The following is a 14,521-nucleotide window of genomic DNA, read 5'->3' as shown; positions in this document are numbered from 1 at the left end:
TGGATAGCAGTCTGTCTCCTCTTCAGTGGATAGCAGTCTGTCTCCTCTTCAGTGGATAGCAGTCTGTCTCCTCTTCAGTGGATAGCAGTCTGTCTCCTCTTCAGTGGATAGCAGTCTGTCTCCTCTTCAGTGGATAGCAGTCTGTCTCCTCTTCAGTGGATAACAGAGTCTGTCTCCTCTTCAGTGGATAACAGAGTCTGTCTCCTCTTCAGTGGATAACAGAGTCTGTCTCCCTTCAGTGGATAGCAGTCTGTCTCCTCTTCAGTGGATAGCAGTCTGTCTCCTCTTCAGTGGATAGCAGTCTGACTCCTCTTCAGTGGATAGCAGAGTCTGTCTCCTCTTCAGTGGATAGCAGTCTGTCTCCTCTTCAGTGGATAGCAGAGTCTGTCTCCTCTTCAGTGGATAGCAGAGTCTGTCTCCTCTTCAGTGGATAGCAGTCTGTATCCTCTTCAGTGGATAGCAGAGTCTGACTCCTCTTCAATATGATAGCAGTCTGTCTCCCCTTCAATACGATAGCAGTCTGTCTCCTCATCCATACTATAGCAGTCTGTCTCCTCTTCAATACGATAGCAGTCTGACTCCTCTTCAATACGATAGCAGTCTGTCTCCTCATCCATACTATAGCAGTCTGTCTCCTCTTCAATATGATAGCAGTCTGTCTCCCCTTCAATACGATAGCAGTCTGTCTCCTCATCCATACTATAGCATAGTCTGTCTCCTCTTCAATACGATAGCAGTCTGGTCTCCTCTTCAATACGATAGCAGAGTCTGACTCCTCTTCAATACGATATCAGTCTGTCTCCTCTTCAATACGATAGCAGAGTCTGTCTCCTCTTCAATACGATAGCATAGTCTGACTCCTCTTCAATACGATAGCAGAGTCTGTCTCCTCTTCAATACAATAGCAGTATTTCTCCTCTTCAATACGATATCAGTCTGTCTCCTCTTCAATACGATAGCATAGTCTGTCTCCTCTTCAATAGGATAGCAGTCTGTCTCCTCTTCAATGTGTGTGTGTGTGTCCACAGCAGGCTACCACATCTCTGTCAGGTTAACAGCCACTTGAGAAAGAGAAGCTGAACAGAGGGAGAGGAGGTGGCTGACCACCATGAGACACCCCCCTTGGGGCCCTTAGATTATGCTGAGAATCATTACAATGAGTCACATTCCAAAACAACTATCTCCCATAGCTCTGTTATATAACTATATGGTATATCTGTTATATAACTATATGGTATATCTGGTATATAACTAACCACTAGGCTACCCTGGGGTGGCAGGGTAGCCTAGTGGTTAGAGTGTTGGACTAGCAACCGAAAGGTTGCAAGTTCAAATCCCGAGCTGACAAGGTAGTATATAACTATATGGTGTATCTGTTATATAACTAAATGGTGTATCTGTTATATAACTAAATGGTATATCTGTTATATAACTAAATGGTATAACCCGGTTCCGGGTTGGAGCGAGCGGTCGCATCTACACTTCGGTCCGCAGGTAGTATAACTTTTCATTACATTTAATTATAGTACAACGGTTTGATTTGTCTAATCTTAGCAATTTCTTCTTAGCTAGCTACATAGCCGTCTTTGTATCAAAGATTATTGCGTAATTATCGTATTTCATCGTCCTAACGTAGTCTACACTGCTATCTGCCCAGCAGCTAGCTAACGAATACCAGCACTGTAGAAACTATTCACTCACCTGAAAGACTCGATTAGTGTAGTGTTAGCTAGCTACATAGTTGTCTTTGCTGTCTTCGTATCCAAGATAATTGTGTAGTTTAGAGTGTGTAGACTGATTATCTTAATTTACAGAGGTTAGCTAGCCAGCTATTTGTCGTCCTTAACGTAGGAGATACTGCTAGCTAGCTAGCCAACAGCTAGCCAACGCCTACTGAATAGAACGTCAACAACCCGGTCAATATTCCGCTTCGCTCCACAGGTAGTATCACATTTTCATTTCACTTCATTACAGTACAACGGTTTGATTTGTTTGATCGTAGCTAGCTAGCTACATAGCTGTCTTTGTATCTAAGACAATTGTGTAGTCTAGAGCGATTTTCTAGGTTAGCTAGCCAGCTATTGTCGTTCTTTTAACGTAACGTAACGTAATCAACACTGCTAGCTAGCCAGCTAGCCCCCGAATAGCAGCACTGTAGAAACTATTACACTCGACGGAACGACTTGATTAGTGTAGTGTCAACAACGCAGCCACTGCCAGCTAGCCTACAAAGTCAACAACGCAGCCACTACCAGCTAGCCTACTCCAGCAGTACTGTATCATTTCAATCATTTTAGTCAATAAGATTCTTGCTACGTAAGCTTAACTTTCTGAACATTCGAGACGTGTAGTCCACTTGTCATTCCAATCTCCTTTGCATTAGCGTAGCCTCTTCTGTAGCCTGTCAACTATGTGTCTATCCATCCCTGTTCTCTCCTCTCTGCACAGACCATACAAACGCTCCACACCGCGTGGCCGCGGCCACCCTAATCTGGTGGTCCCAGCGCGCACGACCCACGTGGAGTTCCAGGTCTCCTGTAGCCTCTGGAACTGCCGATCTGCGGCCAACAAGGCAGCCTATGCCTCCCTCCAGTCCCTCGACTTCTTGGCACTGACGGAAACATGGATCACCACAGATAACACTGCTACTCCTACTGCTCTCTCTTCGTCCGCCCACGTGTTCTCGCACACCCCGAGAGCTTCTGGTCAGCGGGGTGGTGGCACCGGGATCCTCATCTCTCCCAAGTGGTCATTCTCTCTTTCTCCCCTTACCCATCTGTCTATCGCCTCCTTTGAATTCCATGCTGTCACAGTTACCAGCCCTTTCAAGCTTAACATCCTTATCATTTATCGCCCTCCAGGTTCCCTCGGAGAGTTCATCAATGAGCTTGATGCCTTGATAAGCTCCTTTCCTGAGGACAGCTCACCTCTCACAGTCCTGGGCGACTTTAACCTCCCCACGTCTACCTTTGACTCATTCCTCTCTGCCTCCTTCTTTCCACTCCTCTCCTCTTTTGACCTCAGCCTCTCACCTTCCCCCCCTACTCACAAGGCAGGCAATACGCTCGACCTCATCTTTACTAGATGCTGTTCTTCCACTAACCTCATTGCAACTCCCCTCCAAGTCTCCGACCACTACCTTGTATCCACTTCCCTCTCGCTCTCATCCAACACTTCCCACACTGCCCCTACTCAGATGGTATCGCGCCGTCCCAACCTTCGCTCTCTCTCCCCCGCTACTCTCTCCTCTTCCATCCTATCATCTCTTCCCTCTGCTCAATCCTTCTCCAACCCTCAACCCTCCTCTCTTCCCTTTCTGCATCCTTTGACTCTCTATGTCCCCTATCCTCCAGGCCGGCTCGGTCCTCCCCTCCCGCTCCGTGGCTCGACGACTCATTGCGAGCTCACAGAACAGTGCTCCGGGCAGCCCGTTCCTGTAGGTTCATGCTCTACAACATCCGCAGAGTACGACCCTGCCTCACACAGGAAGCGGCGCAGGTCCTAATCCAGGCACTTGTCATCTCCCGTCTGGATTACTGCAACTCGCTGTTGGCTGGGCTCCCCGCCTGTGCCATTAAACCCCAACAACTCATCCAGAACGCCGCAGCCCGTCTGGTGTTCAACCTTCCCAAGTTCTCCCACGTCACCCCGCTCCTCCGCTCTCTCCACTGGCTTCCAGTTGAAGCTCGCATCCGCTACAAGACCATGGTGCTTGCCTACGGAGCTGTGAGGGGAACGGCACCGCAGTACCTCCAGGCTCTGATCAGGCCCTACACCCAAACAAGGGCACTGCGTTCATCCACCTCTGGCCTGCTCGCCTCCCTACCACTGAGGAAGTACAGTTCCCGCTCAGCCCAGTCAAAACTGTTCGCTGCTCTGGCCCCCCAATGGTGGAACAAACTCCCTCACGACGCCAGGACAGCGGAGTCAATCACCACCTTCCGAAGACACCTGAAACCCCACCTCTTTAAGGAATACCTAGGATAGGATAAAGTAATCCGTCTCACCCCCCCCTTAAATGATTTAGATGCACTATTGTAAAGTGGCTGTTCCACTAGATGTCATAAGGTGAATTCACCAATTTGTAAGTCGCTCTGGATAAGAGCGTCTGCCAAATGACTTAAATGTAAAATGTAAATGTTATATAACTAAATGGTGTATCTGTTATATAACTAAATGGTGTATCTGTTATATAACTATATGGTGTATCTGTTATATAACTATATGGTATATCTGGTATAAAACTGTATGGTATATCTGGTATAAAGCTGTATGGTGTATACAACAATGTCAAAGATTTTACTGAGTTACAGTTCATATACAGAAATCAGTCAATTTAAATCAATTCATTAAGCCCTAATCTATGGATTTCACTTGACTATGCATCTGCTGGTCACAGACCTTCCCGCAGGTGAAGAAGCCAGATGTGGAGGTCCTGGGCTGGTCTGGTTACATGTGGTCTGCTGTTGTGAGGCCGGTTGGACGTAGTGCCAAACTCTTTAAAATGACGTTGGAGGCGGCATATGGTAGAGAAATGAACATTCAATTATCTGGCCACAGCTCTGGTGGACAATCCTGCAGTCAATTGCACGCTCCCTCAAAACTCGAGACATCTGTGGCATTGTGTTGTGTGACCAAATTGATCATTTTAGAGCGGCCTTTTATTGTCCCCAGCGTAAGGTGCACCTGTGTAATGATCATGCTGTTTAATCAGCTTCTTGATATGCCACACCTGTCAGGTGGATGGATTATCTTGGCAAAGGAGAAATGCTTACGAATAGCGACGTATTTGCATCTATTAGCGATCCCCATTAGTTAGCCCCACAAGCTACCTAACTTAACCGTTCCTGCCAAGGCAGCAGCTAAACTTCCTGGGGTACAAACACATTAAGGCACTTACATCACACATAAAACAAAATATAAAACAGTACATAATAACACTATTACACCACTACATATCTACAATACAAAATGTATCATGTAAACATATGTTTCAAATGTTTCAAATAAGTGCCGAAAATAAGTTCTGCCCTCTAGTGGTGGAAGTAAGAACTGCCGAAAATACACAGTCAAAGAGAATACAGTTTTTTCCAATTGCTAACACACTAAAATGACATGCACAGCATAATTATTTAAACTGACACACAGAGAGCAAAACCTCTTCTCAAGTCTCCAAAAGTCTAAACACATTTTCTGCTTTACACACATTTTGCAATTCAAAATGGCACTTTTTAAATGCACTGCACATGGTTCTCTGCATAAGACACAACAATCTGACATAAAGTCACATGTTGGCCATTTCAAAACACTGCCTTTCAAAATGACACTACATGAGCTAATTGGTCAATACATGTGCCACCTGGCCAATACATGTGCCACCTGGCCAAACACCTTAATGGTTAATTGTTACCACTTCAATCAGGAAGTAAGCATTATGAAAAGACCACAGGTGAGCACCTTTTGTTTTACAACAACAATGGAAGCCGTTACAGAGAGAGGAAGAGGAAGAGGGAGGGTGAGAATGAGAGTGGGAGAAAGAGTGAGAGGTAGGGGTAGAGCTGGTAGAGGAGTTCATGGCCAAAGAATACAACAACTTTCAAATGAAATCAGAGCAACCTTAGTTGATCATGTCATCAACCATGGGCTGACAATGGGAGAGGCTGGACAGAGAGTGCAGCCCAACGTGAGCCGTGTTACTGTGGCCTGTGTCCTCTGGACATTGAGACTGGAGTTCAGGTATGTAACCAACATTCACACTATGTAGTACACCCCATGTCAGAGTGTATCAGTTGGGTGACACCTGTTAACTTCATGAATGGCTGATGTCATACACTAACTGCACACATTTCCTGTAGAATTTACTCTACTGTGGGGGAATATCTTTAGGCTGCATTGTCCAAGCCCTATGTTTTTTGTTTTTCTAAAGGACTGAGAGACCCAAGCATGGTGGAGGACGGGGCCAACCATGGCGGAGGACGGGGCCAACCACGGCGGAGGACGGGGCCAACCACGGCGGAGGACGGGGCCAACCACGGCGGAGGACGGGGCCAACCACGGCGGAGGACGGGGCCAACCACGGCGGAGGACGGGGCCAACCACGGCGGAGGACGGGGCCAACCACGGCGGAGGACGGGGCCAACCACGGCGGAGGACGGGGCCAACCACGGCGGAGGACGGGGCCAACCACGGCGGAGGACGGGGCCAACCACGGCGGAGGACGGGGCCAACCACGGCGGAGGACGGGGCCAACCACGGTGGAGGAAGGGGCCAAATGTTCACCGGGATACAGGAAGCTAACATTGTAAACTTGGTTTTGGCAAATAATGAAATCAGATTAGGAGAAATTCAAAGCCACATCATCCAAGACAACACCATATTCAACAACATTCAACGAGTCAATCTGTCCACATTGGCTCGCATTCTCACGCAAAACCAGATCAGAATGAAACAACTTTATAAGGAGCCGTTTGAGAGAAACTCTCAAAGAAACAGAGGTCAGACGATGTGGATGTAAGAACAATATTGACTGCAGTACACTACACAACATTGTTTCCCAGTGTACTGGATAACACCATATTGACTGCAGTACACTACACAACATTGTTTCCCAGTGTACTGGATAACACCATATTGACTGCAGTACACTACACAACATTGTTTCCCAGTGTACTGGATAACACCATATTGACTGCAGTACACTACACAACATTGTTTCTCAGTGTACTGGATAACACCATATTGTCTGCAGTACACTACACAACATTGTTTCCCAGTGTACTGGATAACACCATATTGACTGCAGTACACTACACAACATTGTTTCCCAGTGTACTGGATAACACCATATTGACTGCAGTACACTACACAACATTGTTTCCCAGTGTACTGGATAACACCACATTGACTGCTTTTGTTCTTTGTTTTCAGGGAGTACTGGAAATGGATGCTCATGCAATCCCACATGAGTTCATCTTTATAGATGAGGCTGGGTTCAACCCGAGCAAAGACCAGAAGAAGAGGGAGAAACGTCATGTTCTTTTTCAGTTGACTGTTTTTTTGTGAGCATATTTTTGTTCAGTCCAATGTAAATATATCTGCTGTGCATATGTTGCACTGACTTGTTTGGTAAAAAATAAAATGTTTCAACAACATGTGTGTGTATCTGCAAATATTTCTGTGCATCTGAAGATTTTCTACAATTTGAACTATTTTACTATTATGGCAAAGCATACTAAAGATGAGAGTGCTTTTCATTATGCCCAACAGTGTGTAGTTGGTTAGACAACAATCTAGTAATATGAATGAAGTGTGTGCCAAACATTTGATTTTGATAATGCAATATGTAGTTTTGGTTGCAGCGCTTCTTTTGCAGGATATATGAGGTATTTTGCAGTTTGGGGGTGTGGTTTTGTGAGTTGTGTTAAGTATTTTGATAAAACCTGCCTAGTTTGCAAAATTGTGTTTTAGCAATTGGGAAAAACTGTAATACTTTTTCTGTCAAGGAAAAAAGTGTTTTTATTTATTTTTATAGAAGCATACTAAGAAAAAGCAAACTTGGCACAGTGTATAAATGATAACACATTACTACATTAATGGAAGAAATGTATTAAAATGCTGGAATTAAGCTACCTAACTTAACCAAACCAAGCTACCTAAATGAACCAAACCAAGCTACCAAACTTAACCAAGCTACCTAAATTAACCAAACCAAGCTACCTAAATTAACCAAACCAAGCTACCTAACTTAACCAAACCAAGCTACCTAACTTAACCAAGCTACCTAACTTAACCAAGCTACCTAACTTAACCAAGCAACCTATTTTAACTTACAGTAACCTAAGGGGTGAAGAGAAGAAAGGAGTCAGAGAGAAGCAGCCAGCCAGCCTATAGACAGGTTGTGATTGTCTATAGACAGGCTGTGATTGTCTATGGACAGGCTGTGATTGTCTATGGACAGGCTGTGATTGTCTATGGACAGGCTGTGATTGTCTATGGACAGGCTGTGATTGTCTATGGACAGGCTGTGATTGTCTATGGACAGGCTGTGATTGTCTATAGACAGGCTGTGATTGTCTATAGACAGGCTGTGATTGTCTATAGACAGGCTGTGATTGTCTATAGACAGGCTGTGTTTGTCTATAGACAGGCTGTGATTGTCTATGGACAGACTGTGTTTGTCTATAGACAGGCTGTGTTTGTCTATAGACAGGCTGTGATTGTCTACAGACAGGCTGTGATTGTCTACAGACAGGCTGTGTTTGTCTATAGACAGGCTGTGTTTGTCTATGGGCAGGCTGTGATTGTCTATGGGCAGGCTGTGTTTGTCTATGGACAGGCTGTGTTTGTCTATGGGCAGGCTGTGTTTGTCTATGGGCAGGCTGTGTTTGTCTATGGACAGGCTGTGTTTGTCTATGGGCAGGCTGTGTTTGTCTATGGGCAGGCTGTGTTTGTCTATGGACAGGCTGTGATTGTCTACGGACAGGCTGTGATTGTCTATGGACAGGCTGTGATTGTCTATAGACAGGCTGTGATTGTCTATGGACAGGCTGTGATTGTCTATGGACAGGCTGTGATTGTCTATAGACAGGCTGTGATTGTCTATGGACAGGCTGTGATTGTCTATGGACAGGCTGTGATTGTCTATAGACAGGCTGTGATTGTCTATAGACAGGCTGTGATTGTCTATGGACAGGTTGTGATTGTCTATGGACAGGCTGTGTTTGTCGACCAGTGCGATCTCGTAAACAGAGAGCCTTTTGCAAGCAGCTGCAGAAATTCCTGGCTTGTGTGATTAAAATGTAACACCCACATTGATGGGAGGGTGTTTAAACAAGTCTGTCATCTCTCTTTCTCCTCTCCCTCTCTCCCTCTCCCTCTCTCTCTCTCCCTCTCCCTCTCCCTCTCCCTCTCTCATTAAAGCAGAGTTTCAATAGCGCATTGTGCCTCATTCACCAGGCCTGGGTTTTAGTGATGTTCCATTCCCTGAATTATGGAGGCTGAGAAGAGAAGAGTTCCTGTTTGACCGGTGCTTCTGAGAAGGAGAGAAGCCTGGGCTTCAGAAGACATGACAACATTATACCCTGTGTGTAGGCCTAGGTCAGGATGTACACAGAGAAAGAGAGAGACTGCCGTAAAGCTGTGAACTACCTGAGAGACAAGGCAAGAAGGGCCTTCAACGCCATCAAAAGAATCATAAAATGTGACATCTCAATTAGGATCTGGCGAAAAAAATACTTGAATCAGTTATAGAACCCATTGACCTCTATGGTTGTGAGGTCTGGGGTCCGCTTACCAACCAAGAATTCACAAAATGGGACAAACACCAAATTGAATCTCGGCATGTGGAATTCTGCAACAAAAAAAGACAACGTAAAATCCCAAACAAGGAATGCAGAGCAGAATTAGGACGATTATATTAATTATACCTGTTAGTTTTCCACATCCAGAGAAGAGTTGTTCATTTTTTTTAATTATTAAAAAAAAATATATATTTTTTTTTTGGAATATCCGTAACATACAATATACTTGCAGTGAAGCCCCTCAACAACGACGTCACACCAGTCAATCTACAGACTCCCATTCAGGGTGACACACAGAAGCCTCCGGGGTCAATGCCCTGCTCAAGGGCATGTTGACAGGCCAAAAAACGTTAACCTGAACCCTCCAAGACCCCCCAACCCACCCCCCCACAGTTCCCCAATAGCTGTCCCTCAACCATTCGAGACCCCTGTCAAATTAAAAAATACAATGAATTCCATTCCCCCATGAACCCCACAATGCACCAACAACCAAGAGAATGAATCCCCACCCCCAAGAACCCCCCAACGCACCCACAACCAAGAGAATGAACCCCCACCCCCAAGAACCCCCCAACGCACCAACAACCAAGAGAATTAACCCCCACCCCCAAGAACCCCCAACGCACCAACAACCAAGAGAATGGACCCCCACCCCCAAGAACCCCCCAACGCACCCACAACCAAGAGAATTAACCCCCACCCCCAAGAACCCCCAACGCACCAACAACCAAGAGAATGGACCCCCACCCCCAAGAACCCCCAACGCACCAACAACCAAGAGAATGAACCCCCACCCCCAAGAACCCCCCAATGCACCAACAACCAAGAGAATGAACCCCCACCCCCAAGAACCCCGAACGCACCAACAACCAAGAGAATGAACCCCCAACCCCAAGAACCCCCCAACGCACCAACAAACAAGAGAATGAACCCCCACCCCCAAGAACCCCCCAACGCACCAACAACCAAGAGAATTAACTAAAGAGAAGAAAGCAAAAGACAGAAGAAAACAGCAAACAATGCAAAATATATATATATATAAATTAAACAAAAGGACATCTAGGACAACTGAAATCATAACAGCAATGCCTACTTTATATGTTTGTGTGCATGTCTGGCACTATTACATGTATGTGTGTGTTCTTGTATGTGTTTATTTGAATGAGAGTGTGTGTATATGCATGTGTACAAACACCTGCACGGCATCAGACAAACCGGCATTAGTTGTAAAAACACCTCAGTGTTATTCAAATGTACTTTTTATTGTGTTTTATTTTTACTTTAAAAAGAAGTGTTTTATTTTCCATCTCCCGCCCAGCAACTCCACTCCCACTTGTCTCCAATTCCACATCCAAACACTCAGCAGTATATTAGTAATTGACTGACCTGGTCTCTCCAGATCCCCTAAGATCAATACTTTTACTAAGAGTATTAGTATATTAGTAATTGACTGACCCGGTCTCTCCAGATCTCCTCACAGTACTATTTCTAGGGTCAATTTTAGATCAATGTTCTGCATTTTCAGCCACTCCTGAACCTGAGACCAGAACCAGGCTACCTGAGGTCAAGACCAAAATAAATGGTCTATTGATTCTGTATCCTCACAACAACATCTGCAGAGCATCGATGGTTTTATGCCCCAAATATTCAACATTTTGTTGGTGGCAAGAGTTCTATATAATGATTTTTGCTGAAAAGCATAAAGTCTTGAATCTTGCGTTGTTTTATATATCAACTCATACACCCTGTACAATGGAATTGGTACATTAAAAATCTCTTCCCAACTATTTAGCAATCTGTATGGCACAATTGTCAACATCCTGGTCCTCAAATGAAACTGGTATACTATCCTATTTATGCTATTTTTATTCCTCCTCCAGTTGTGATCCTTTATATTGGGCAGACAGACCAGTTCCCCTCCTCCTCCAGTATTGATCCTTTATATTGGGCAGACAGACCAGTTCCCCACCTCCTCCAGTATTGATCCTTTATATTGGGCAGACAGACCAGTTCCCTGCCTCCTCCAGTATTGATCCTTTATATTGGGCAGACAGACCAGTTCCCTCCTCCTCCAGTATTGATCCTTTATATTGGGCAGACAGACCAGTTCCCCTCCTCCTCCAGTATTGATCCTTTATATTGGGCAGACAGACCAGTTCCCTACCTCCTCCAGTATTGATCCTTTATATTGGGCTGACAGACCAGTTCCCCACCTCCTCCCACCTGCCTCCTCCTGTATTGATCCTTTATATTGGGCAGACAGACCAGTTCCCTACCTCCTCCTGTATTGATCCTTTATATTGGGCAGACAGACCAGTTCCCTACCTCCTCCTGTATTGATCCTTTATATTGGGCAGACAGACCAGTTCCCTACCTCCTCCAGTATTGATCCTTTATATTGGGCAGACAGACCAGTTCCCCACCTCCTCCCACCTGCCTCCTCCAGTATTGATCCTTTATATTGGGCAGACAGACCAGTTCCCCTCCTCCTCCAGTATTGATCCTTTATATTGGGCAGACAGACCAGTTCCCTACCTCCTCCAGTATTGATCCTTTATATTGGGCAGACAGACCAGTTCCCCTCCTCCTCCAGTATTGATCCTTTATATTGGGCAGACAGACCAGTTCCCCTCCTCCTCCAGTATTGATCCTTTATATTGGGCAGACAGACCAGTTCCCTGCCTCCTCCAGTATTGATCCTTTATATTGGGTAGACAGACCAGTTCCCTACCTCCTCCAGTATTGATCCTTTATATTGGGCAGACAGACCAGTTCCCTGCCTCCTCCAGTATTGATCCTTTATATTGGGCAGACAGACCAGTTCCCTACCTCCTCCAGTATTGATCCTTTATATTGGGCAGACAGACCAGTTCCCCTCCTCCTCCAGTATTGATCCTTTATATTGGGCAGACAGACCAGTTCCCTACCTCCTCCAGTATTGATCCTTTATATTGGGCTGACAGACCAGTTCCCTACCTCCTCCCACCTGCCTCCTCCAGTATTGATCCTTTATATTGGGCAGACAGACCAGTTCCCTACCTCCTCCAGTATTGATCCTTTATATTGGGCTGACAGACCAGTTCCCCACCTCCTCCCACCTGCCTCCTCCAGTATTGATCCTTTATATTGGGCAGACAGACCAGTTCCCTACCTCCTCCAGTATTGATCCTTTATATTGGGCAGACAGACCAGTTCCCTACCTCCTCCAGTATTGATCCTTTATATTGGGCAGACAGACCAGTTCCCTCCTCCTCCAGTATTGATCCTTTATATTGGGCAGACAGACCAGTTCTCTACCTCCTCCAGTATTGATCCTTTATATTGGGCAGACAGACCAGTTCCCTGCCTCCTCCAGTATTGATCCTTTATATTGGGCAGACAGACCAGTTCCCTACCTCCTCCCACTGCCACCTACCTCCTCCAGTATTGATCCTTTATATTGGGCAGACAGACCAGTTCCCTGCCTCCTCCAGTATTGATCCTTTATATTGGGCAGACAGACCAGTTCCCCTCCTCCTCCAGTATTGATCCTTTATATTGGGCAGACAGACCAGTTCCCTACCTCCTCCCACTGACACCTGCCTCCTCCAGTATTGATCCTTTATATTGGGCAGACAGACCAGTTCCCTACCTCCTCCCACTGACACCTGCCTCCTCCAGTATTGATCCTTTATATTGGGCAGACAGACCAGTTCCCTACCTCCTCCCACTGACACCTGCCTCCTCCAGTATTGATCCTTTATATTGGGCAGACAGACCAGTTCCCTACCTCCTCCCACTGACACCTGCCTCCTCCAGTATTGATCCTTTATATTAGGCAGACAGACCAGTTCCCTGCCTCCTCCAGTATTGATCCTTTATATTGGGCAGACAGACCAGTTCCCCTCCTCCAGTATTGATCCTTTATATTGGGCAGACAGACCAGTTCCCCTCCTCCTCCCACCTGCCTCCTCCAGTATTGATCCTTTATATTGGGCAGACAGACCAGTTCCCTGCCTCCTCCAGTATTGATCCTTTATATTGGGCAGACAGGCCAGTTCCCTACCTCCTCCAGTATTGATCCTTTATATTGGACAGACAGACCAGTTCCCCTCCTCCTCCCACCTGCCTCCTCCAGTATTGATCCTTTATATTGGGCAGACAGACCAGTTCCCTACCTCCTCCAGTATTGATCCTTTATATTGGGCAGACAGGCCAGTTCCCTACCTCCTCCCACTGACACCTACCTCCTCCAGTATTGATCCTTTATATTGGGCAGACAGACCAGTTCCCTACCTCCTCCCACTGACACCTACCTCCTCCAGTATTGATCCTTTATATTGGGCAGACAGGCCAGTTCCCTACCTCCTCCAGTATTGATCCTCTATATTGGGCAGACAGACCAGTTCCCTACCTCCTCCAGTATTGATCCTTTATATTGGGCAGACAGGCCAGTTCCCTACCTCCTCCCACTGACACCTACCTCCTCCAGTATTGCTCCTTTATATTGGGCAGACAGACCAGTTCCCTACCTCCTCCCACTGACACCTACCTCCTCCAGTATTGATCCTTTATATTGGGCAGACAGGCCAGTTCCCTACCTCCTCCAGTATTGATCCTTTATATTGGACAGACAGACCAGTTCCCTACCTCCTCCAGTATTGATCCTTTATATTGGGCAGACAGGCCAGTTCCCTACCTCCTCCCACTGACACCTACCTCCTCCAGTATTGATCCTTTATATTGGGCAGACAGACCAGTTCCCTCCTCCTCCAGTATTGATCCTTTATATTGGGCAGACAGACCAGTTCCCTACCTCCTCCAGTATTGATCCTTTATATTGGGTAGACAGACCAGTTCCCTACCTCCTCCAGTATTGATCCTTTATATTGGGCAGACAGACCAGTTCCCTACCTCCTCCCACCTGCCTCCTCCAGTATTGATCCTTTATATTGGGCAGACAGACCAGTTCCCTACCTCCTCCCACCTGCCTCCTCCAGTATTGATCCTTTATATTGAGCAGACAGACCAGTTCCCCACCTCCTCCAGTATTGATCCTTTATATTGGGCAGACAGACCAGTTCCCTACCTCCTCCAGTATTGATCCTTTATATTGGGCAGACAGACCAGTTCCCTACCTCCTCCCACTGCCACCTACCTCCTCTAGTATTGATCCTTTATATTGGGCAGACAGACCAGTTCCCTACCTCCTCCTGCTGCCACTCCATTTTTGGGGCAATGCT

General features: G+C 46.2%; 1 protein-coding gene across 4 annotated transcripts in view; it reads right to left on the bottom strand.

Annotated features, from left to right (window-relative positions):
* LOC135508019 (AT-rich interactive domain-containing protein 3A-like) overlaps positions 1-14,521 on the bottom strand; it is a 193,320-nt gene that overhangs the window by 169,915 nt on the left and 8,884 nt on the right. The gene's annotated exons all lie outside the window — the stretch shown is intronic.

Source organism: Oncorhynchus masou, chromosome 1 (assembly GCF_036934945.1).
Source record: "Oncorhynchus masou masou isolate Uvic2021 chromosome 1, UVic_Omas_1.1, whole genome shotgun sequence".
NCBI lineage: Eukaryota > Metazoa > Chordata > Actinopteri > Salmoniformes > Salmonidae > Oncorhynchus > Oncorhynchus masou.
The sequence above is the reverse complement of the archived record's forward strand: the minus strand, read 5'-3'. Positions and strand labels throughout refer to the sequence as shown.